General features: G+C 41.9%; 1 protein-coding gene and 2 long non-coding RNA genes across 5 annotated transcripts in view; 1 reads left to right on the top strand and 2 right to left on the bottom strand.

Moving 5' to 3' along the window:
- Positions 1-152, bottom strand: part of LOC140601059 (regenerating islet-derived protein 4-like) — a 46560-nt gene extending 46408 nt beyond the window's left edge. Inside the window, exon 1 of one of the 3 annotated variants that reach the window (XM_072769568.1) lies at positions 2-152. The gene's annotated coding sequence lies outside the window, so the exon portion shown is untranslated. The remainder of the gene's footprint in view (position 1) is intronic. The other 2 variants (XM_072769569.1, XM_072769570.1) reach the window with 2 other exon arrangements.
- Positions 95-22847, top strand: LOC140601061 (uncharacterized). The gene is made up of 3 exons (XR_012004110.1): positions 95-191; positions 21216-21307; positions 22749-22847. It is a non-coding gene; the product is annotated as an uncharacterized lncRNA (long non-coding RNA).
- LOC140600636 (uncharacterized) lies at positions 7140-19617 on the bottom strand. Its single transcript, XR_012003812.1, has 4 exons — positions 19487-19617; positions 18740-18924; positions 17058-17190; positions 7140-7267 (listed from the first exon to the last, which is right to left on the bottom strand). It is a non-coding gene; the product is annotated as an uncharacterized lncRNA (long non-coding RNA).
- Positions 22848-23399: the final 552 nt, after the last annotated feature.

Raw genomic sequence — 23399 nt, 5'->3', positions numbered from 1 at the left:
CCTATCTAGTTCGCTTCCTGGGCGGTGCCGTTGGGCGCACGAGGGAGAACCGAGGGAGAACCGAGGGAGGGGTGCGCGAGAATAAAACAGGCGAGAGGGAGGGGCTGCTGGCACGAGGGATGAGGGGCAGAGAGCAGCTTGGACAAAGGAGAAGGGCTGCAGAGAAAGGAGGACAACGCTCTTGCTCAAGGGTCAGTCCGTCCTATGCCGGTTGGGCTGTTTCCATTCGCCCTAGGACACACCTGACGGTTTCCCTCGGTGGGTGTTTTCTAGGCAGAGCGCCAGAGGCAGACACCACCAGGGGACTCAACCCCTCCCCTCCCCGGGCAGTGCCTGGCTTCCGGCAAGAGAAAGACTCCAGCTCATTTTGTCAAGTGGCTCTTTCTGCTGTGTGTCCTTGGGTGCCAGGGACTAGCCAGATTGGGGGGGGGGGGGCGGAGTAGGGGGCGGTGCAGAATCTAGGAATAGAAGAGCACCTGTGAGAGCAGAAGAGCAGAACCCCGGGAGCTCTCCCAGAAAGGCATCCCAGTGGTTATGTTTGTTGTATGAGTGGTGGGTGAGGGAGGAGGTCAGGGATTCAAATGATTTCTAAACAGCTGACAATACCAAACTTTGATGAGGGTGTAGAATGACAACAACTCTTACACATCTCTGGAGGGAGTTTAATAGGCTGAACTGCATTAGAAAGCTCTTTAGCGTCCATTTCTCCTAGATTGCCTAATTTATTGGCGTATAGCTGTTCATAATATGCTTTTAAAATCGTTTGTATTTCCTTGGTGTTGGTAGTGATCTCTCCTTTCTCATTCATGATTTTATTAATTTGAGTCTTCTCTCTCTTCTTTTTAATAAGGCTGGCTAATGGTTTATCTATCTTATTAATTCTTTCAAAGAACCAACTCCTGGTTCTGTTGATCTGTTCCACAGTTCTTCTGGTCTCTATTTCGTTGAGTTCTGCTCGAATCTTTATTAACTCCCTTCTTCTCTTGGGTGTAGGATCTATTTGCTGTTTTTTCTCTAGCTCCTTTATGTGTAAGGTTAGCTTTTGTATCTGAGTTCTTTCCAGTTTTTGAATGGATGCTTGTATTGCGATGTATTTCCCCCTTAGGACTGCTTTTGCTGCATCCCAAAGATTTTGGATGGTTGGATCTTCATTCTCATTAGTTTCCATGAATGTTTTTAATTCTTCCTTAATTTCCTGGTTGACCCTTTCATCTTTTAGCAGCATGGTCCTTAAGCTCCACGTGTTTGAGGTACTTCCAAACTTCTTGTTGTGATTTAGTTCTAATTTCAAGGCATTATGGTCTGAGAATATGCAGGGGATGATCCCAATCTTTTGGTATCGGTTCAGACCCGATTTGTGACCCAATATGTGGTCTAGGAGAAATGGATGCATTCCTGGAAAGCCACAAACTACCAAAACTGGAACAGGAAGAAATAGAAAACCTTAACAGGCCAATAACCAGGGAGGAAATTGAAGCAGTCATCAAAAACCTCCCAAGACACAAGAGTCCAGGGCCAGATGGCTTCCCTGGGGAATTTTATCAAACGTTTAAAGAAGAAACCATACCTATTCTCCTAAAACTGTTTGGAAAGATAGAAAGAGATGGAGTACTTCCAAATTCGTTCTATGAGGCCAGCATCACCTTAATTCCAAAACCAGACAAAGACCCCACCAAAAAGGAGAATTACAGACCAATATCCCTGATGAACATGGATGCAAAAATTCTCAATAAGATACTGGCCAATAGGATCCAACAGTACATTAAGAAAATTATTCACCATGACCAAGTAGGATTTATCCCTGGGACACAAGGCTGGTTCAACACCCGTAAAACAATCAATGTGATTCATCATATCAGCAAGAGAAAAACCAAGAACCATATGATCCTCTCATTAGATGCAGAGAAAGCATTTGACAAAATACAGCATCCATTCCTGATCAAAACTCTTCAGAGTGTAGGGATAGAGGGAACATTCCTTGACATCTTAAAAGCCATCTATGAAAAGCCCACAGCAAATATCATTCTCAATGGGGAAGCACTGGGAGCCTTTCCCCTAAGATCAGGAACAAGACAGGGATGTCCACTCTCACCACTGCTGTTCAAAATAGTACTGGAAGTCCTAGCCTCAGCAATCAGACAACAAAAAGACACTAAAGGCATTCAAATTGGCAAAGAAGAATTCAAACTCTCCCCTTCGCCGATGACATGATACTCTACATAGAAAACCCAAAAGTCTCCACCCCAAGATTGCTAGAACTCATACAGCAATTCGGTAGCGTGGCAGGATACAAAATCAATGCCCAGAAATCAATGGCATTTCTATACACTAACAATGAGACTGAAGAAAGGGAAATTAAGGAGTCAATCCCATTTACAATTGCACCCAAAAAGCATAAGATACCTAGGAATAAACCTAACCAAAGAGGTAAAGGATCTATACCCTCAAAACTATAGAACACTTCTGAAAGAAATTGAGGAAGACACAAAGAGATGGAAAAATATTCCATGCTCATGGATTGGCAGAATTAATATTGTGAAAATGTCAATGTTACCCAGGGCAATATACACGTTTAATGCAATCCCTATCAAAATACCATGGACTTTCTTCAGAGAGTTAGAACAAATTATTTTAAGATTTGTGTGGAATCAGAAAAGACCCCGAATAGCCAGGGGAATTTTAAAAAAGAAAACCATATCTGGGAGCATCACAATGCCAGATTTCAGGTTGTACTACAAAGCTGTGGTATCAAGACAGTGTGGTACTGGCACAAAAACAGACACATAGATCAGTGGAACAGAATAGAGAATCCAGAAGTGGACCCTGAACCTTATGGTCAACTAATATTCGATAAAGGAGGAAAGACTATCCACTGGAAGAAAGACAGTCTCTTCAATAAATGGTGCTGGGAAAATTGGACATCCACATGCAGAAGAATGAAACTAGACCACTCTCTTTCACCATACACAAAGATAAACTCAAAATGGATGAAAGATCTAAATGTGAGACAGGATTCCATCAAAATCCTAGAGAAGAACACAGGCAACACCCTTTTTGAACTCGGCCATAGTAACTTCTTGCAAGATACATCCACGAAGGCAAAAGAAACAAAAGCAAAAATGAACTATTGGGACTTCATCAAGATAAGAAGCTTTTGCACAGCAAAGGATACAGTCAACAAAACTAAAAGACAACCTACAGAATGGGAGAAGATATTTGCAAATGATATATCAGATAAAGGGCTAGTTTCCAAGATCTATAAAGAACTTATTAAACTCAACACCAAAGAAACAAACAATCCAATCATGAAATGGGCAAAAGACATGAACAGAAATCTCACAGAGGAAGACATAGACATGGCCAACATGCACATGAGAAAATGCTCTGCATCACTGGCCATCAGGGAAATACAAATCAAAACCACAATGAGATACCACCTCACACCGGTGAGAATTAGGGAAAATTAACAAGGCAGGAAACAACAAATGTTGGAGAGGATGCGGAGAAAAGGGAACCCTCTTACACTGTTGGTGGGAATGTGAACTGGTGCAGCCACTCTGGAAAACTGTGTGCAGGTTCCTCAAACAGTTAAAAATATACCTGCCCTACGACCCAGCAATTGCACTGTTGGGGATTTACCCCAAAGATACAGATGCAATGAAACGCTGGGACACCTGCACCCCGATGTTTATAGCAGCAATGGCCACGATAGCCAAACTGTGGAAGGAGCCTCGGTGTCCAATGAAAGATGAATGGATAAAGAAGATGTGGTTTATGTATACAATGGAATATTACTCAGCTATTAGAAATGACAAATACCCACCATTTGTTTTGACGTGGATGGAACTGGAGGGTATTATGCTGAGTGAAGTAAGTCAGTCGGAGAAGGACAAACATTATATGTTCTCATTCCTTTGGGGAATATAAATAATAGTGAAAGGGAATATAAGGGAAGGGAGAAGAAATGTGTGGGAAATATCAGAAAGGGAGACAGAACGAAAAGACTGCTAACTCTGGGAAACGAACTAGGGGTGGTAGAAGGGGAGGAGGGCGGGGGGTGGGAGTGAATGGGTGACGGGCACTGGGGGTTATTCTGTATGTTAGTAAATTGAACACCAATAAAAAATAAATTAAAAAAAAGAAAGCTCTTTAGCGGTATCTCATACAGTTGGAAATATGCAGACCCTATGATCCAGCAGTTCCACTCCTAGATACATACTCTACAGACATGTGTGCATGAATTCACCAGGATACATGAAACAGCAATATTCCCCAAATTGGAAACAATTCAGCTTTCCATCAACAGTGACTACAGCAATGGAGATGATGCATCAGAGTTATTTATATGCATGATGAGGACAAATATTACAAACAAAGAAAAGCAAAACACAAACATAAAGATCAGAATCAGACGAAATTAAACGTTACTTTTAGGGATACATGCATTTGGTAAACTGAATCTAGGAAATAATTACGGGAACCGTGAGGATGAGCTGTCACCCTACTTCTAGGGTGTAATCAGGAGTGGATGAGGAAGGGGCAGGGTATGGTTCATGTAGCTTCTAGAGTGCCTGGCTGTTGGGGTTTGCTGTACACATCTGTTAAACCATTCCTAAAAACATATGCTCATTTCTGTGTGTGTTACATTTCACAATGAAAAAAATGCTTTAATAGCCCAGAAGTTTGTTTCTACTTTCTGAGATGAGACAGATATGCTTTGCAATCATTAATCTTTAGGTTGACACATTAGCTGGAGTCATAAAGGTATCGGTAAGGGATAGTGCCAGTAGACTGACTATGGCTACTATCTTTTTAACTTATGTCTTGAAATTTTATAGCACGGAGTATTTTGTCCCTTCCTAGAATAGCCATCATTCATTCATTATGTCCCTTTTGAAAAAGAATTATTTAAAAAATTATAGATGAAGAGCTTCTAACTTGTTGATATTAAGATGAAAGTAAGCACAACACAGAGCAATGTTTCTCTGCAAAAGTTACCTTCTGTATCAGTCTGGGTTCAGTCAGGAGAAAGAATCCACATCATAGTTGAAGAGGGAAATGTTAGCTAGAGAGTTATTAATTTGAACAGGGAATTAGAGGAATAAGAGATTTGCTGATAAACTGTACAGAGAATTCTAAAGAATATTGGAGATGTGGATAGAATACTTAATACAGCAGGTATGCAATGGTATTTCAAAAGTAGTGGTACTATTTGATAAGTATTTTCGTGCAATTTCTAAGTATCTTCTAACTTAGATTTGTGTTTATAAATGACTCATAGTTTTAAATTTTTTCATACACATAGGGTTGCTGGTTGGTTGCAATTTTTTTGTTTCCTATTTGATACCACTATGCTCAGTGATACCTGTCTATATAATACTGACCCTTTGAAGCACTGAGATTTTAGCATGGCTTCATCCACATGCAATTTTTGTGATGTTCCAGATATTCTTAAAATAAATTCATGAGTACTCACTGTCACAGTCCATGCTCTGTGTATAACAGGGTGTAAAAATGGGATTCTTTCTGGTTTGGAGTTTCAGCACAGGCTTCTGTTGATGTCAGGCAGCCAGAGGCCATGAGGAGCACCCCTGCAAGTCAAACAAAGATGGAGTTATTGCAGAACTTTGCTTCAGGGGAAATGCACACAAGGAGGAGATGTGGGTTTGTGGAAGTGTGTGTAAGATAGGGTTGCCCTTGTTTTAGGTGATGTTGAGATGGGTTCAAAGATGAGCATCGGTGACAGGCATGATCAGATATGGTTATGTTTTTTTATCTAGCAGGTGAGAAGAATAGAGCTGTAATTGTTAAAGGGGCTGTAATTGGCAGCAGTCACTCAATTTGTCAGGAGTGGGTATATTTGATAGTATTTGTAGTCAGTAATTCTTGAAAGGTTATTGGTATGTGTGTTTGTTATTATAAATGTGATCTTCTCTTCAATTGCATCCCCCAATTGGTTTTGGTTTATAGCAGAGGTTTCTCTGTGAATTAATTTTACATCATTTGATTCACTGGATTCCTAAGTGTTCCAGTAAGTTTTCTTGGGTTGCCAAATTATCACTAAAGGAGACTACTGTTGCCTAGTATCTGATTCCTAAGTAATACTACTACAGCACAAGGTCTGTAATGACTCCAGAAATGCCAAGCAAACTTCTCATCTAAGCATCTGGTTGACACTGACACTGTTAGATATTATCGTAGAACCACAAAGCCACCAAGCTGCTTACCCTTAGAGGTAAGTAGTTAAGGGCCTAGATAAGCCCCTATTCTGAGGCAGGACTTGGTCATCTTTATGATGTATAATGAAAAAGAAGAAGCCTGAGAAGAGCTAGGAGCATGACCAACTCTTAGCTATGCAGGCCATACCCCCGGAGCTTTCTAGTGCATAACCTTCATGAACTGGTTTTTGCTTAAACACACCCCAATTTAGACCTATTCCCCTTATATGACCTAGAAGATCCCAATCCTCTCAGGGTCCCAGAGGTAGAGGTCACCATGGCAGTGTCTACCCAGAAACCCAAATCATTACATGCCAAGAGATAGGTTGATGAAAGTAGAGTAGATGTATGGTTTCTGATCACAAGACATTATTTTACTCAGAAGAAAGACTTCTGTGAATGGATTTGGTGTTGACAGCAAGTAACGTGAATGATTTCAAAACCACTGAACTGTACACTTAAAAATGGTTAAGACGGTATACTGTATGTGTATTTTGCTCCAATTAAAAAGTGTTATTTTGCTCAACCACTCCCAACATTCTATTTCTTTTTCTGTATTTCTGTTACAGTCTGATATAATCAGTGTATAATAAAAGAAAGCATCTCAGGAAGAAAAAAAGGCAGAGGTGGACTATAACATCCATGAAGCACTGACCTAGGGAAAAAGTGGAACTCTGAATTAAGCTGGTCTAGTCTTTCCTATGTAAGAAAAAAGTTTCACTTGGGTCTGGGAAGTGACACACAGGGCCCAATTTCCTCACTCAAAGCCTCTCCAAGGCAGAGTGCTGGGGGCACTGGAGAGGCTCTCATCAGTGAAGGCTCTGCGGCAGACACACAGGTAGTCGTTGGTCAGCTGGATGCAGTCCAGGCTACTCTCAGAGCTGCAGGGGTTCGAGAGGCAAACCTCTCATTGATGTTGATGTTGCGCTCACACCGCACTTCTGCAAGGCCAGGCAAGCAGCAACGACAGTAGCCCCCAATCCTACCTACACACTAACCACTATTGAGACCTCCAGCACAGTCATCAATGTTCTCTTCACAAAGCAGGCCTGAAGGAGAGAAGAGACAGAGAATGAGGACATTCTTTGGAATACTTCTTTCCTGCAAAACAGAGTCACTCTTTATGGCACTTTGCAAACATGCTGATGACACATCTCAACCTGTGATGGGACATTTAGGTCAGGTGGGGCAAATCACACTCTTGATCCATCGCAGCTGCTGTCATCCCCAGTGAGCAGTAAGGTCAAGGGGAAGAATATGCTCAGGGCGTCACAGGTACTCTCCCACACAGCCCCCCAAAGTGGTCCTCTGTGCACCAACTGGCATTATTCGTCCCACCTGAGGGACGAGGAAACTAGAGCTCAAGAGAGACCCAGTAATTTCTCATTAACTCATGCCTTTCATTCAAACTATAAAAACAGTTCAAAAGAGGCTATCATAATAAATACATAAAAATTATAAGTACATAAGTACATAAAATATTAGTAAGAACTGGACTAAATGTCGAGGGATTTTTAAAAAGTTTTAGACTTGCTGACTTTTTTCTGTAAAAGAATGTGCACTTTTTCTTATTTTTAAAAATTAAACAGAAAATCTCCTATTGAGAGCTTGAAGGTTATCCCATTTAAAATAGAACTTATTTAATATACTATAGATGTAAATGAGCCATCTAATATGAATATCCATAATAATAATATTGTAATATTTCAAATTATTGTAAAAAAGATCAAAAAGAAATTAATAACAATTATAGAGAAGATTCCATGAATGATTCAAAAAATTATAAAAGGAAAACAGTTCTGTATTCTTCCCACTTGCATTTGTAGCATACACTAATATAAGCAAGACTATTAAAAGGGGAAAAGAGGGGTGCCTGACTGGCTTAGTCATGGAAGTGTCTTGACATTGGCTAAGGTCATGATCTGGGTCCTGGGATGGAGCCCCACTTCAGTCCCCATGCTCAGCGGGGAGTCTACTTGTCCCTCTCTATCTGCTCTTCCTCCCACTCATGGTCTCTCTGTTTCTCTTTCTCAAATAAATAGAATCTTTTAAAAAGTAAAAGAAGAAAAGACCTCTTTTTCAATAGCAATAGCAAAGGACAAAATTATAGGAATAATCTTAAGAAGAAATGTACTAGGTCTATATGAAAACTTTAAAATAGTCCTGAAAGATACAAAAGGAGATTTGTTTATTTTTAATAATAAATTTATTTTTTATTGGTGTTCAATTTGCCAAAACAGAATAACACCCAGTGCTTATCCCGGCAACTGCCCCCTTAAGTGCCCGCCACCCAGTCACCCCCCCACCCGCCCTTCTCCCCTTCCACCACCCCTAGTTCGTTTCCCAGAGTTAGGAGTCTTCCATGTTCTGTCTCCCTTCTGATATTTCCTACCCATTCATTCTTGCTTCACCTCTAATCCCTTTCACTAATATTTATATTCCCCAAATGAATGAGACCATATGTTTGTCCTTTTCCGATTGACTTATTTCACTCAGCATAATACCCTCCAGTTCCATCCACGTCAAAACAAATGGTGGGTATTTGTCATTTCTAATGGCTGAGTAATATTCCATTTATACATAGACCACATCTTCTTTATCCATTCATCTTTCATTGGACACCGAGGCTCCTTCCACAGTTTGGCTATTGTGGACATTGCTGCTAGAAACATCGGGGTGCAGGTGTCCCGGCGTTTCATTGCATCTGAATCTTTGGGGTAAATCCCCAGCAGTGCAATTGCTGGGTCGTAGGGCAGGTCTATTTTTAACTCTTTGAGGAACCTCCACACAGTTTTCCAGAGTGGCTGCACCAGTTCACATTCCCACCAGCAGTGTAAGAGGGTTCCCATTTCTCCGCATCCTCTCCAACATTTGTGGTTTCCTGCCTTGTTAACTTTCCCCATTCTCACTGGGGTGAGGTGGTATCTCATTGTGGTTTTGATTTGTATTTCCCTGATGGCCAGTGATGCAGAGCATTTTCTCATGTGCATGTTGGCCATGTCTATGTCTTCCTCTGTGAGATTTCTGTTCATGTCTTTTGCCCATTTCATGATAGGATTGTTTGTTTCTATGGTGTTGAGCTTAATAAGTTCTTCAAAGATCTTGGAAACTAGCCCTTTATCTGATACGTCATTTGCAAACATCTTCTCCCATTCTGTAGATTGTCTTTTAGTTTTGTTGACTGTATCCTTTGCTGTGCAAAAGCTTCTTATCTTGATGAAGTCCCAATAGTTCATTTTTGCTTTTGTTTCTTTTGCCTTCGTGGATGTATCTTGCAAGAAGTTACTGTGGCTGAGTTCAAAAGGGTGTTGCCTGTGTTCTCCTCGAGGATTTTGATGGAATCTTGTCTCACATTTAGATCTTTCATCCATTTTGAGTTTATCTTTGTGTATGGTGCAAGAGAGTGATCTAGTTTCATTCTTCTGCATGTGGATGTCCAATTTTCCCAGCACCATCTATTGAAGAGACTGTCTTTCTTTCAGTGGATAGTCTTCTTCCTTTATCGAATATTAGTTGACCATAAAGTTGAGGGTCCACTTCTGGATTCTCTATTCTGTTCCATTGATCTATGTGTCTGTTTTTGTGCCAGTACCACATTGTCTTGATGACCACAGCTTTGTAGTACAACCTGAAATCTGGCATTGTGATGCCCCCAGATATGGTTTTCTTTTTTAAAATTCCCCTGGCTATTCGGGGTCTTTTCTGATTCCACACAAATCTTAAAATAATTTGTTCTAACTCTCTGAAGAAAGTCCATGGTATTTTGATAGGGATTGCATTAAACGTGTAAATTGCCCTGGGTAACACTGACATTTTCACAATGTTAATTCTGCCAATCCATGAGCATGGAATATTTTTCCATCTCTTTGTGTCTTACTCAATTTTTTTCAGAAGTATTCTATAGTTTTTAGGGTATAGATCCTTTACTTCTTTGGTTAGGTTCATTCCTAGGTATCTTATGCTTTTGGGTGCAATTGTAAATGGGATTGACTCCTTAATTTCTCTTTCTTCAGTCTCATTGTTAGTGTATAGAAATGCCACTGACTTCTGGGCTTTGATTTTGTATCCTGCCACACTTGTCAAATTGCTGTATGAGTTCTAGCAATCTTGGGGTGGAGGCTTTTGGGTTTTCTATGTAGAGTATCATGTCATCGGCGAAGAGAGAGAGTTTGACTTCTTCTTTGCCAATTTGAATGTCTTTAATGTTTTTTTGTTGTCTGATTGCTGAGGCTAGGACTTCCAATACTATGTTGAATAGCAGTGGTGAGAGTGGACATCCCTGTCGTGTTTCTGATCTTAGGGGAAAGGCTCCCAGTATTTCCGCATTGAGAATGATATTTGCTGTGGGCTTTTCATAGATGGCTTTTAAGATGTTGTAGAATGTTCCCTCTATCCCTACACTCTGAAGAGTTTTGATCAGGAAAGGATGCTGTATTTTGTCAAATGCTTTCTCTGCATCTAATGAGAGGATCATATGGTTCTTGGTTTTTCTCTTGCTGATATGATGAATCACATTGATTGTTTTACGGGTGTTGAACCAGCCTTGCGTCCCAGGGATAAATCCTACTTGGTCATGGTGAATAATTTTCTTAATGTACTGCTGGATCCTATTGGCTAGTATCTTGTTGAGAATTTTTGCATCCATGTTCATCAGGGATATTGGTCTGTAATTCTCCTTTTTGGTGGGGTCTTTGTCTGGTTTTGGAATTAAGGTGATGCTGACCTCATAGAACGAATTTGGAAGTACTCCATCTCTTTCTATCTTTCCAAACAGCTTTAGGAGAATAGGTGTATGGTTTCTTCTTTAAACGTTTGATAGAATTCCCCTGGGAAGCCATCTGGCCCTGGACTCTTGTGTCTTGGGAGGTTTTTGATGACTGCTTCCATTTCCTCCCTGGTTATTGGCCTGTTCAGGTTTTCTATTTCTTCTTGTTCCAGTTTTGGTAGTTTGTGGCTTTCCAGGAATGCGTCCATTTCTTCTAGATTGCCTAATTTATTGGCATTTATCTGTTCATTATATGTTTTTAAAATCGTTTGTATTTCCTTGGTGTTGGTAGTGATCTCTCCTTTCTCATTCATGATTTTATTAATTTGAGTCTTCTCTCTCTTCTTTTTAATAAGCCTGGCTAATGGTTTATCTATCTTATTAATTCTTTCAAAGAACCAACTCCTAGTTTTGTTGATCTGTTCCACAGTACTTCTGGTCTCGATTTCATTGAGTTCTGCTCAAATCTTTATTAACTCTCTTCTTCTGCTGGGTGTAGGCTCTATTTGCTGTTTTTTCGCTAGCTCCTTTAGGTGTAAGGTTAGCTTTTATATTTGAGTTCATTCCAGTTTTTGGATGGATGCTTGTATTGCGATGTATTTCCCCCTCAGGACTGCTTTTGCTGCATCCCAAAGATTTTGAACAGTTGTATCTTCATTCTCATTAGTTTCCATGAATCTTTTTAATTCTTCCTTTATTTCCTGGTTGACGCTTTCATCTTTTAGCAAGATGGTCCTTAACCTCCACGTGTTTGATGTCCTTCCAAACTTCTTGTTGTGATTTAGTTCTAATTTCAAGGCATTATGGTCTGAGAATATGCAGGGGAAAATCCCAATCTTTTGGTATCGGTTCAGACCCGATTTGTGACCCAGTATGTGGTCTATTCTGGAGAAAGTTCCATGTGCACTTGAGAAGAATGTGTATTCAGTTGAGTTTGGATATAAAGTTCTGTAGATATCTGTGAAATCCATCTGGTCCAGTGTATCATTTAATGCTCTCGTTTCTATGGAGATGTTGTGCTTAGAAGACCTATCGAGATTAGAAAGGGATAGATTGAAGTCACCAAGTATAAGTGTATTATTATCTAAGTATTTCTTCACTTTGGTTATTAATTGATTTAAATATTTGGCAGCTCCCACATTCGGGGCATATATACTGAGGATTGTTAAGTCCTCTTGTTGGATAGATCCTTTAAGTATGATATAGTGTCCCTCTTCATCTCTCACTACAGTCTTCGGGGTAAATTTTAGTTTATCTGATATAAGGATGGCTACCCCTGCTTTCTTTTGAGGACTATTTGAATGGTAAATGGTTCTACAACCTTTTATTTTCAGGCTGTAAGTGTCCTTCTGTCTAAAATGAGTCTCTTGTAGACAGCAAATAGATGGGTCCTGCTTTTTTATCCAGTCTGACACCCTGCACCTTTTGATGGGGTCATTAAGCCTGTTCACGTTCAGAGTTATTATTGAAAGATAGGAGTTTAGTGCCATCATGATATCTATTCAGTCCTTGTTCCACTGAACTTCTTCTTAAGGGGAATTTTAAGAGTCCCCCTTAAAATTTCTTGCAGAGCTGGTTTGGTGGTCACATATTATTTCAGTTCCTGCCTGTCTTGGAAGCTCTTTATCTCCCCTTCCATTCTGAATGAGAGCCTTGCTGGATAAAGTATTCTTGGTTGCATGTTTTTCTCATTTAGGACCCTGAATATATCCTGCCAGCCCCGTCTTGCCTGCCAGATCTCTGTGGAGAGGTCTGCTGTTACCCTAATACTTCTCTCCATAAAAGTTAGAGATTTCTTGTCTCTTGCTGCTTTAAGGATCTTCTCTTTATCTTTGGAATTTGCAAGCTTAACTATTAAATGTTGAGGTGTTGAACTGTTTTTATTGATTTGTGTGGGGGATCTCTCTATCTCCTGGATCTGAATGCCTGTTTCCCTTCCCAGATTAGGAAACTTTTCAGCTATGATTTGTTCAAATACATATTCTGGCCCTCTGTCTCTTTTGGCGCCCTTGGGAACCCCAATTAAATGTAGGTTTTTCATCCTCAGGCTGTCGTTTATTTCCCTTAATCTATCTTCATGGTCTTTTAATTGTTTGTCTCTATTTTCCTCAGTTTCTGTCTTTGCCATCAACTTGTCTTCCATGTCACTCACTTGTTCTTCCACCTCATTAACCCTCATCGTTAGGACTTCTAGTTTGGATTGCATCTCATTCAATTGATTTTTAATTTCTGCCTGATTAGATCTAAATTCTGCAGTCATGAGGTCTCTTGAGTTACTTATGCTTTTTTCTAGAGCCACCAGTAGCTTTATAATAGTGCTTCTGAATTGGCTTTCTGACATTGAATTGTAATCCAAATTTTGTAACTCTGTGGGAGAGAGGACTGTTTCTGATTCTTTCTTTTGAGGTGAGGTTTTCCTTCTAGTCATTTTGCTCAGTGCAGAGTGGCCAAAAACAAGTTGTATTGTTTGCTTAGGAGAAAAGGAGAAAAAGAGAGAAGAGAAAGAAGGAAAGAAAAAGAAAAAAAGAAAAAAGGAAGAAAAAAGAGAAAAAAAGAAAAAAAGAGAAGAAAAAGAAAAAAAAGAAAAGGAATAGAGGGGGAAGCAAACAAATCAAAAAGAAAAAAAAACAAGGGGGAGTATCCTCTGATTCTGTATACTGTAAGTTCCTTGACTTCCCCTGGAACTCCAATGCTGCTAGGTCAATAATTTGTTTTCCCCTGTCTGTCTAGTTGGTCTTCTGGGGGAGGGGCCTGCTGTGCTTTCAGGTGTTAGCACTCGGGGGAGCTGCTCTGCCCCCAGCCTGGTGCAGGGCTCAGTGGGGGTTGTTTACCCCGTGAGGCCCCAGGAGGAACAACCCCAGTGGCGGGGCCAGCTCTGGAGCCCTAGAGTCAGCTCCCGCAGTAGCTCCAGAGCTCTCCATCTGCAGGGCCTGGATGACCGGGGTAGGGCCGCTGATCTGCTCAGCTCGGGGCAGGAGCGTCCTTGCTGCCCTGGGCCCTCCCGGCCTCTGCCTGTCCGGGGGGAGGCCGGATCCTGGGCTGTGTCCCGGCGCCCTGTGCTCCGGGCTGCGCTGGTGGATTCGCGCTCGCGCCCCGCAGCCCCCTCCGCGGAGCCGCCCCCGAGCACCCCCAGCTGCTCCCGCCCCGCAGCCCCCTCCGCGGAGCTGCCCCCGAGCCCCCCTCCGAGCTGCTCCCGCCCCGCAGCCCCCTCCGCGGAGCCGCCCCCGAGCCCCCCTCCGAGCTGCTCCTGCCCCGCAGCCCCCTCCGCGGAGCCGCCGCCCGAGCCGCCCCCCCCCCCCCAGCTGCTCCGGTCCCGCCGTGCGCTGCAGCCCTTAGGGAGCTCGGCGCATCTCCCGGGGCGCAGGTGTCTGTTAGTGTCCCCGGGAGCCCGAGGGCACCCCCGCCCTCCTGGGTCCTGCTCCAACCCCCTGCGAGCCCCTTTCCGCCCGGGAAGGTCGGTGCAGCTCCTGCTTCTCCGGGACGGGGCTCTCCTGTCCTGGGGTCACTGGCCCCGGCCTCAGCCTGGTTCCTCGCGGGGCCCCTCCCCCTTGGAGGCCTTTTGTGTCTTTACTTCTTTTTCCCCGTCTTCCTACCTTGATAGAAGCGCGAACTCTTCTCACTGTAGCGTTCCAGCTGGTCTCTCTTTAAATCTCAGGCCGAATTCATAGATTTTCAGAATGATTTGAAGGTTATCTAGGTAATTTGGTGGGGACAGGTGACTTGGGGACCCTACTCTTCCGCCATCCTGCCCCTCCTCCTCCAAAAGGAGATTTGAATAAATAAAAAGATGTTACCATTTGGTTAGGGAGATTCCTTATGGTAAAGATTCCAGTTTCCCCACGTAGATTCCATAAATTTAATGTGACCCCAATAAAAAAAATGCCACCAGGATTTTGTTAATAGACAATCTGATTCTAAAATTATATGAGGACAGCCCAGGTGGCGCAGCGGTTTAGCGCCACCTTCAGCCCAGGGCGTGATCCTGGAGACCCGGGATCGAGTCCCACGTTGGGCCTCCCTGCATGGAGCCTGCTTCTCCCTCTGCCTGTGTCTGCCAACACCCCCCTCGTGTCTCTCATGAATAAATAAATAAAATCTTTTTTTTAAAAAATTATATGAAAAAATATATAAACCTAGCCTGGAAAACCCTGAAATCAAGGATCCTTAATAATTAAAACAGAGTGGGATTGATAAATTAACAGATTAATGCTTTAAAAAAAAAAGTCCAGAAAAACACCCAAATACACAAGGGTATTTAGAATTTGATGAAGTTGCCGTCTCCAATTATTGTAAAAAAGATCAAATATTGGGACGCCTGGGGCTTGAGGCATGATCCCAGAGTTCTGGGATCCAGTCCCTCATTGGGCTCCCTACATGGAGCCTGCTTCTCCCTCTGCCTGTGTCTCTGCCTCTCTGTCTCTCTCTCTCTCTCTCTCTCTCTCTCTGTGTGTGTGTCTCCCATGAATAAATAAATAAAATCTCTTAAAAAAAGATGAAATATCCCATAAATTTTGTTGGGACAAATCAGTAGCCATAGGGAAAAAGTGCACAGTATTCTAGTACCTGAAGAAAATATGGGAGAATTCCTTAATGATATTAAAGTCTAGAAGGTATTGCTGACTAGGATTCAAAATGCAGAAGCCATTAAGAGAGGTTAATAAATCCAATCTGATTAAAAACAAAAAGCTCCAGGGGTGCGTGGGTGGCTCAGTAGGTTGAGCATCTGACTCTTGGTTTCAGCACAGGTCCTGATCTCGGGGTTATGAGATTGAGACCCACTTTGGTCCCTGCACTCAGAGCAGTCTGCTTGAGATTCTCTCACTCCTTCTGCCCCGCCCCATGCTCTCTCGCTCTCTCTCAAAATAAATAAATAAATCTTTACAAAAAAAAAAAAACTTTGCATGAAAAAAATCATAAAGAAAATCAAAGACAAAAACCAATATACTGAAAATATTTTGTATCATAGTTCATCTCTGTAAAATATTATGAACACTGTAATAGGAAAAAAGAATATAGATACAAATAGAGAAACCATTGAAAGAGGAAAACCAAAGGACTCATAGGTGAGAATATGTTCATCCACACTGAGAAGCCAGTATGGTCTTATGCTATGTTTCAGCAATATCGATCAAAACCAGAAATGCACATAATTCTCTAATTCAGCAATTTCTTTTCTGAAAATGTATCTACACATATACACATGGAAGAAACCCACATTTTCTATTACTAGGACATTGGTTCAATATACTAAACTAAAAAGGAATTCTGCTGGGTGAAAAAGATTAAGAAAGTTCTATAAGTTGATATGGAAACATCCCGAGTTAAGCACAAAAAAAAATTAAGTGCAAGAGTAAGAAATAGGAGTGGGGTAAATAAAAATATCTTTATATTTGGCTTCTATATGTATATATAAAGAAATCCTGCAACAATGAGTAACTGAACTAATAATATACAATAGGTTAATTAATTGAATTTGAATTTGAAAAATTTATAAAGAAAAGAAATTCTAAAAGACACATAAAAAGAAAACTCTAGAAGATACAGAAGAAACTAAAATAAAATAAAGTGGAGGTTCCTTGTTGGTGGGAGGGGAGAACTAGGTATGGGGAAGGGGAACAGAAACAGACTTTTCACCTTATGCTTTCGCTGCATGTATATTGGTGTGTGTGTCTATATGTAAAATCTGGGCCTGTGCATATATTACCTAACTACAAACTAAATTGAAAACAGGATGGTAAAAAACAAAACCACTGTGTAATCCTACTTTCACAGAACATCTGGTAATTAGGGACTGCTAGACAAATGAACACTGAGGCCTCTCCTCCCATCAGCATGGGACCAGCAGTAATAGACCGACCTACCAAGTGAGAACGAGCTCAACCTCAGCCTGAAGCAAAGCAGTAGAGATAGGCAGAACAGCGAGCCCCTGCCCTGGAACTGCAGGTGCCCCCAGGCCAGGTTGCAAAGCTTCGGAGTACTGAAATAAAACAATTTTTAAATCTCTTCTATCCTAAAAACTGGCTTATAACTTAAGAAAATGCCCTAGATGGAGACGGGTAGGGCTGACTGCATACCTCGAGTGCCTGGTGGACAGGAGCACTTGAAATGGTTCACGAGGTCGACACAGGTGCCTCCGTTCTGGCATGGCTGATTCTGACACTCATCTACTTCATACTCGCAATTGACGCCCTGATATCCTGGGACACACTGATAGGAGCAAGCAAAAAGGAAGAAACACTGGACCATTGCTAGAAACAGACCACCAGAGCAAATGAGGTCTGGAAGGTTGCCATATACCTTTGCCCACTCCCTGCCCCCACCCAGCTCTTGGATGCTTCTCTGGCACCTCTTGAATGCTTCTCTGGCACAGCCACACGCTCCACCAATCATCCTGCGCAGGGCCAACTTGCAGCTTACTGTCAGTTACATCTTCCAGCTGAAAAGCCACTTTATTGTGAAGGCAAGAACTCAGTATTCTGAGGGATATTTCAGGGTTGACCCCTGTGCAAAACTTTCATCGCTCCTCAATGCAGGTTTTCCCATCTTTAAAATATGCATTCCTTGGTGTGTGATGAGGACCCTGTGACTCAGTCCAATCAAAGTGTGGACAGTAGTCAACACACTGCATTTATTGATCTCTAGATTCAGGAAACCACACATACGTAGGAGAAACTGGTTGAGAAAGGGATGGGGGTGGAGTGTTAGTTAATGTGGTAGCTACAGGGGTTTGAGGGATTTCAGGGCTGGTCAGGGAAAAAGACCTTGACCATGAAGCGGCTTTATTGGGCAATGCTTTGACAAGTTTGCATGTGAGGCCATCCCTTGCAGCATGAGATTGTCCAGAGTGGAGAGGAGGGGAAGGAGAGGAGCGCAAGTGAATTCCAAGGAAAGGGAGTAACTGAGAGGGGACTAACATGGTCGGTGATGTCACTCAGCAGCCAGGCCAGTCTCTGGGTCAGAGATCTCTGAAGGGCAGCACTGGCTTGGGGTCTTTAAGTCCTGCGGCTTACCTATGGTTTGCAGATACTGGGTGCAGTTTTGCAGGATATGCAATGCAAAAAAGGCTCTAAATGGCTAAAAATTGGCGTTTAGGGCTATTTTTAAAAGAACTGGATCTGTGAAAATTTGAGTTTGGCACCGATGGTGTTTGAACTAACAGGTCCCAACCCGCATGAAGGAATAACTGCGGGCTAATATAAAGAGGCCAACTCTGGCTCATTTATGAGAAGTACGACTTCTCTCAGTGTTCCTGCGTGGCCTGAATTGGTGTCAAATTCAAGTTTCCAATGTTTTGTTGACATCTTGCTCTGACCATTATCAGCCCGGCCATTAGAGCAATATGTTCCTTAAAAGATACACACTTCCTCAAATATATACACATCATACTTGGTGTGATGCTACATGGAACAGGCTAGACAACTTCAGGACACACTTCAAAGTGGCTTCTCCTATATCAGCTGCTATTCAGGGATGTCCCAGGGGCCACTGAGCTGCTGGCCTGTGAAACTCACTCTGGCAGTGAATGTTGGCTTCAGGGAATGGTTCTAGACCTCTATAGAAATACCTTACTGGAGCCCTGTGAACTTATTACACAAGGGGACTGAAACGAATGGTGGTGGTAAATAGTGTAATGGTGACGGTAAAGAAAAAAAAATGGTGACTCATAAAAAGTCACAAGCAGCTAAATCAGTATGCTAGTGCTCACGACAGTTCTGCCATCTTCAGGAGGTCTCTGACCTCTGGGGGCTTATCTTACCTCACATCTGTACCCGCCAATGAAGTCCCTGCAGGTGGCCCCATGCTGGCAGGGGTTGGATGAGCACTCATCGAGCTGCTCCTCACAGTAGCTCCCAGTGTAGCCCAGGGGGCACTGGCAGTGATGCGAGTTGCCAGCATTGATGCAGATGCCGGAGTGCTGGCACAGGTGGTCAGTGGACACCCCTAGGAAGCCGAGTACAGAAAGAAACATCACAGAAGAGCACACAGCATGTCAGGTTCAGACCAACTAAGTGTGTTCTCATCTACTTCACAACCCTTAGAACCAGATTTATATTGAAAATAAACCCAGCCCTGGGGCACCTGGGTGGCTCAGTCAGTTAAGCGTCCAACCCTTGATTCCAGCTCAGGTGGTGATCTCAGGGTTGTGGGATGGAGCCCCCTGTTGGGCTCCACACTGAGTGTGGAGTCTACTTTAAGATTCTTTCTCCCTCTCCTCCTATATCCTCCCCTTCCCTTGCTCTCTCTCTCTAAAATAAATAAATCTTAAAAAAAATAATAAGTCCTGAAAGTGAAATATGTCTTCATTTTCTCTCACATGCATTTCTTTTTGAAATCTCTAAGCCTGTGCTTCTGCCCTTTCACCTTCCATCTCAGACTGTTTCTGTAGAGCCTCGCTCACCCACCACTGTCCACTCTTCCCATGGTAACAATACCTGCCCTAAAATGCTGCTAGTTAGCCGATACTTGGCGGAGTGACCCCAGATTCTGAGAGGGCAAAGCTCACCTAGTGGAAGGCCGCCACCTCACAGGACACATTGGGCACGTCACAGTAAGCACCAGCCCATCCTGATGGACACAGGCACCGGGACTCTGCTTTTTCCTGAATGCAAGTACCTTTGGTTTTACATGGAGATTGACTGAGCCTTCCTTCAAGAAAAAAACTCATGGAATATTATTTCCCAATGCTTACATGTAGATCCTTAGGAATACATAGGCCCCCGGTTAAGAAGTCCTACTATATGAATGAGGGGTAAGGCAACTGCACAGAGCCTCTAGATCTAATTTAATTTGAAGCTAGCCTGTTGACCACTAACTCTCCCAAAGTACATCATTCCTTCCAGCAAAACTGAACCAAGATTCCAAGACACACCTTTTATAATGTCCTAAGGACTCATGGCCCAGTACCATACAGAGCTTCCCTGGCCATTACGAGTTATTAAGATCATATTTGACCACTCAGCGCTCTTACTTCTAACTTTTGCTTGGGTCCTATCTCCTCCATTTATCTGTATTTCTCTTCCTTTAGATGGATTAGGGTTGGTTTAGGGTCAGAACTAGGGATCTGTTAGCATCAGTGATGGGTCAACCACACGAAGGCTAATACCCTAATCTGGCCATTCTACCACATTGGGATAGGCTTCAGTAATAGGTAACGTGAGGATGTCCTGGGACTTGTACCAGGAAAGTAACCAGGCAGGTGGGTGGCGCAGCATCTCAAAAAAGCCTGACAGGATATCAGATGACAGCAGTAACCTAACAGGGGAACCCAAGGTCAGGCCAGGACTATAATCTCTAGGATTGAGAGAAGCAAGACAGCAGCTAGCATTCTGAGCTGGGAGTCAAGGCAGGAAATTAGACTCAGGGGAACAACACAGATACCCAGTCACCAGTATTACAGTAGAAAGTGGTGATTTTGAAATAAGCACATACTCCACAAACAAAAGTATGAGTTCCCAGCAGGAGTAGCAGGAGGTTGACTTGATTCAAGTCAGTGAGCTTTGGGTCTATCGTTCCTTACATTCTTCCTAGGTATCAGTCGATCTCTAAGTCAGGGATGGAGCTGAATCTGCAAATGGGCACCAAAAGGATTTACTAGAGGATCTCAGAGGTCTTGAGGGGATAGAGAGCCAGGCAAACACCAAAGGAATGTCACTGGCATGCCCATCCTCAGTAGTATTTTATATAATAATCAGGGTGGGAAGTCAGTACTGAAAATATCCCAATCCAGAAGTATTTATGCTGGGATATTTGTTTGGTTTTATGTATTTTTTGTTTTTCATAAAACAGGTAAAAAGAGAGAGATATTCTAGTCATCAGTGTAAACTTTGGAGGTGTAATCCTTTACTTCAAATCTCAACCCTGCCCCAGGTTAGCTGCAAGACATAGGCATGTGTTAGAATCTCTGTAATCCTCATAGGGAGGTTAATATAATCTCTATTGTAGGATAGAAGATAACATTAGACTCACCTCATAGCATTGTTATGATTAACGAATGAATGTTCTTATAGCAATGTCTGGTGCATAATAAACACCGTATATGCTGAAATATAAATAAAGAAATAGAAAACAATTATGACTCAGGCCACATCAAAATGAATCCTGTGTCTCAAATGAAATCTCTTGGACAAGGAGGTGCTCAAGAAATGGTCCACAATGGTGACAGTACTAGGGTGGCATGAGGTGGTAGCCCAGAACTTCAGGGACCTACTGAGATTTGGCCCTAATATATTTAGGTCTTGGTTTCTGGAATATGAAGTATCTGCCTAAGAATGAAGACTACGAGTCAATACATCAGAGGGGAGAAGCAACTGGGAAAATTTTCAAGGTAATGGAATAAAATGGTTATTTGTCTCACACAGTACAATCACCTTGGATGTGTCAAATTTTAAGGAGGTAAAAAAAGAATCATCTGGTTTATCCAAATACTGTTTAATCCCAGTTTATCTGAGTTTTTCGATCTCAAGAACGATGTCCAATTCCTGTTTGTATCCCCTTGTTCAGCAATGTTGGGAGGGTTCTGCCCCACTTATTCACTAGAGGACCCGGGTGATGGGACTTTACTATTGTCAACACATGGCTTCCAAAGCCTCTCTGATCTTACCAGCAAATGAGTAGGAGACAGAGGTTCATGTGAAGGTATCATAAAGTAGAATTCATAAAATTTTAATGATTCAGCTTGCTGAGTTTTCGGTAATTGTATACTGTTGCATAACCACTGCGACAATCAAAATATAGACATTTCCAACATCCTAGAAAGTTCCTGGTGCCCCTTTATATCTGGTCCCTTCTCTTGACCCTTAGCCCCAGGCAACTTTCTGTTAATAAAGATAAATTGTGCCTGTTCTTCAATTCCACATAAGTGGAATAAAATCTGTATTATTTGGTGGCATGCTTCCTTTGCTCAGCATAACTCATTTTGATGACTGTATTGGCAGTTCACTTCTTTCTATTTCTGAGCAGTGTCTCATTGTATGGATATCTCATGATTTGCTAATCCATTCTTCAGTCGATGAACATTTGAATGAGTTCCACTTTTTACTTATTACAAAGATTACTGCTATGATTTGCATATGTCTTTATGTGTACATATATGTTCATTTCTCTTGTGTAAAATACCCCAGAGTGGGACCATTGGGTCATATAGTAAGTGGATATTTGTAAGACATTGCTGTAGTGTTTACTAAAATGGAGGTGCTATCTTGAATTCCCACCAGTAATGTTTGAGACTTCAAGTTGTTCCCCGTCCTTACCAATACTTAGAACTTTTAGTGTTTTTAATTTTAACCATTCTAGTGGGTAGAATCTTGGTTTTAGTTTCATGGTCCTAACAACTAGTGGTTGAGCATATTTTCACATGCTTTTTGACTATTTGTATGTTTGGTTTTTTTGTGCGTGTGAATTATCACTTCAAATCTTTTGCCAATTTAAAAAATCAGGTTGTCTCCTTGCTACTGAGTTGTAGGAGTTCCTTATATATTCTGGATACAAGAATAGAGTGTACTCCTCATTATCCAGTACTTTCCAATATCTTTAGATAGCTGCTAAATATTCAGACTTGATAGTTGTTTAGGAGGAAGGGGGAAGGCGAGGCCCTGTAGCAGCTTCTTCTCTCATTACAAGAAGTAGACACTATGAAGGAGATTTGAAGGACCGGGACTGGAATGGAATTTCATTGATTCTGTTTGCATTCTGTTGCTGGAATCAGTCACGTGATAACACCTAACTCCAACAAGCCTGGAAAATGTGTTCCATCTGTGTACTTATAGGATGGTGAGTCCTAGAGAAGAACAGGTTGGATGATCCACTAGCAGGAACTGCTGCAGGGGATTGGGTAAGAACATAATGTAGCAGGAGTTCTAGCCTAGGAGCATGGTAAGATTATTTCTATATCCTTTCCACAATAAATCATCATGTCATATACTAGCAACCTATGGTATACTAAACACTGGGATATAATAACTGAGACTTTTTATTTTTAGTATTAACCAAGTTCCAGACATGTATAGGTTCTATAAATGTTTCTTGATTGGTGAATGGACCTAACTTCCTAGTGTGACCTGAGGAAGACTATCCACATGTTTCACTGCTACTAATGTATGATGGTGGTATCTAATGATGCCTCCCAATCTTGCCAACCCAAGCAGAAGCAGAGTTGTGAGTAATGAGACTGATTGTCAAGCATTCTAGTTGCCCCTAGAGAAAGAATCACTGGAGAAACAGAGCATTATTAATATCCCCCAAACTTCAACAAGCCAGTTTTTCCACTCTGAAATTAATTATTCTTGGATTTCCATTGACCTTCTGGGTGAGATTCCAGTTTACAAGCTGTCCCTTTGGTCTCTGCTATGTATCTATATCAAACTCATGACTATATCTGATCTTTCAAAGTATTTCCTGCCTTGCTACATGTTTTTGCC

The sequence above is a fragment of the Canis lupus genome, chromosome 12, assembly GCF_048164855.1.
Source record: "Canis lupus baileyi chromosome 12, mCanLup2.hap1, whole genome shotgun sequence".
Taxonomy (NCBI): domain Eukaryota; kingdom Metazoa; phylum Chordata; class Mammalia; order Carnivora; family Canidae; genus Canis; species Canis lupus.
The sequence above is the reverse complement of the archived record's forward strand: the minus strand, read 5'-3'. Positions and strand labels throughout refer to the sequence as shown.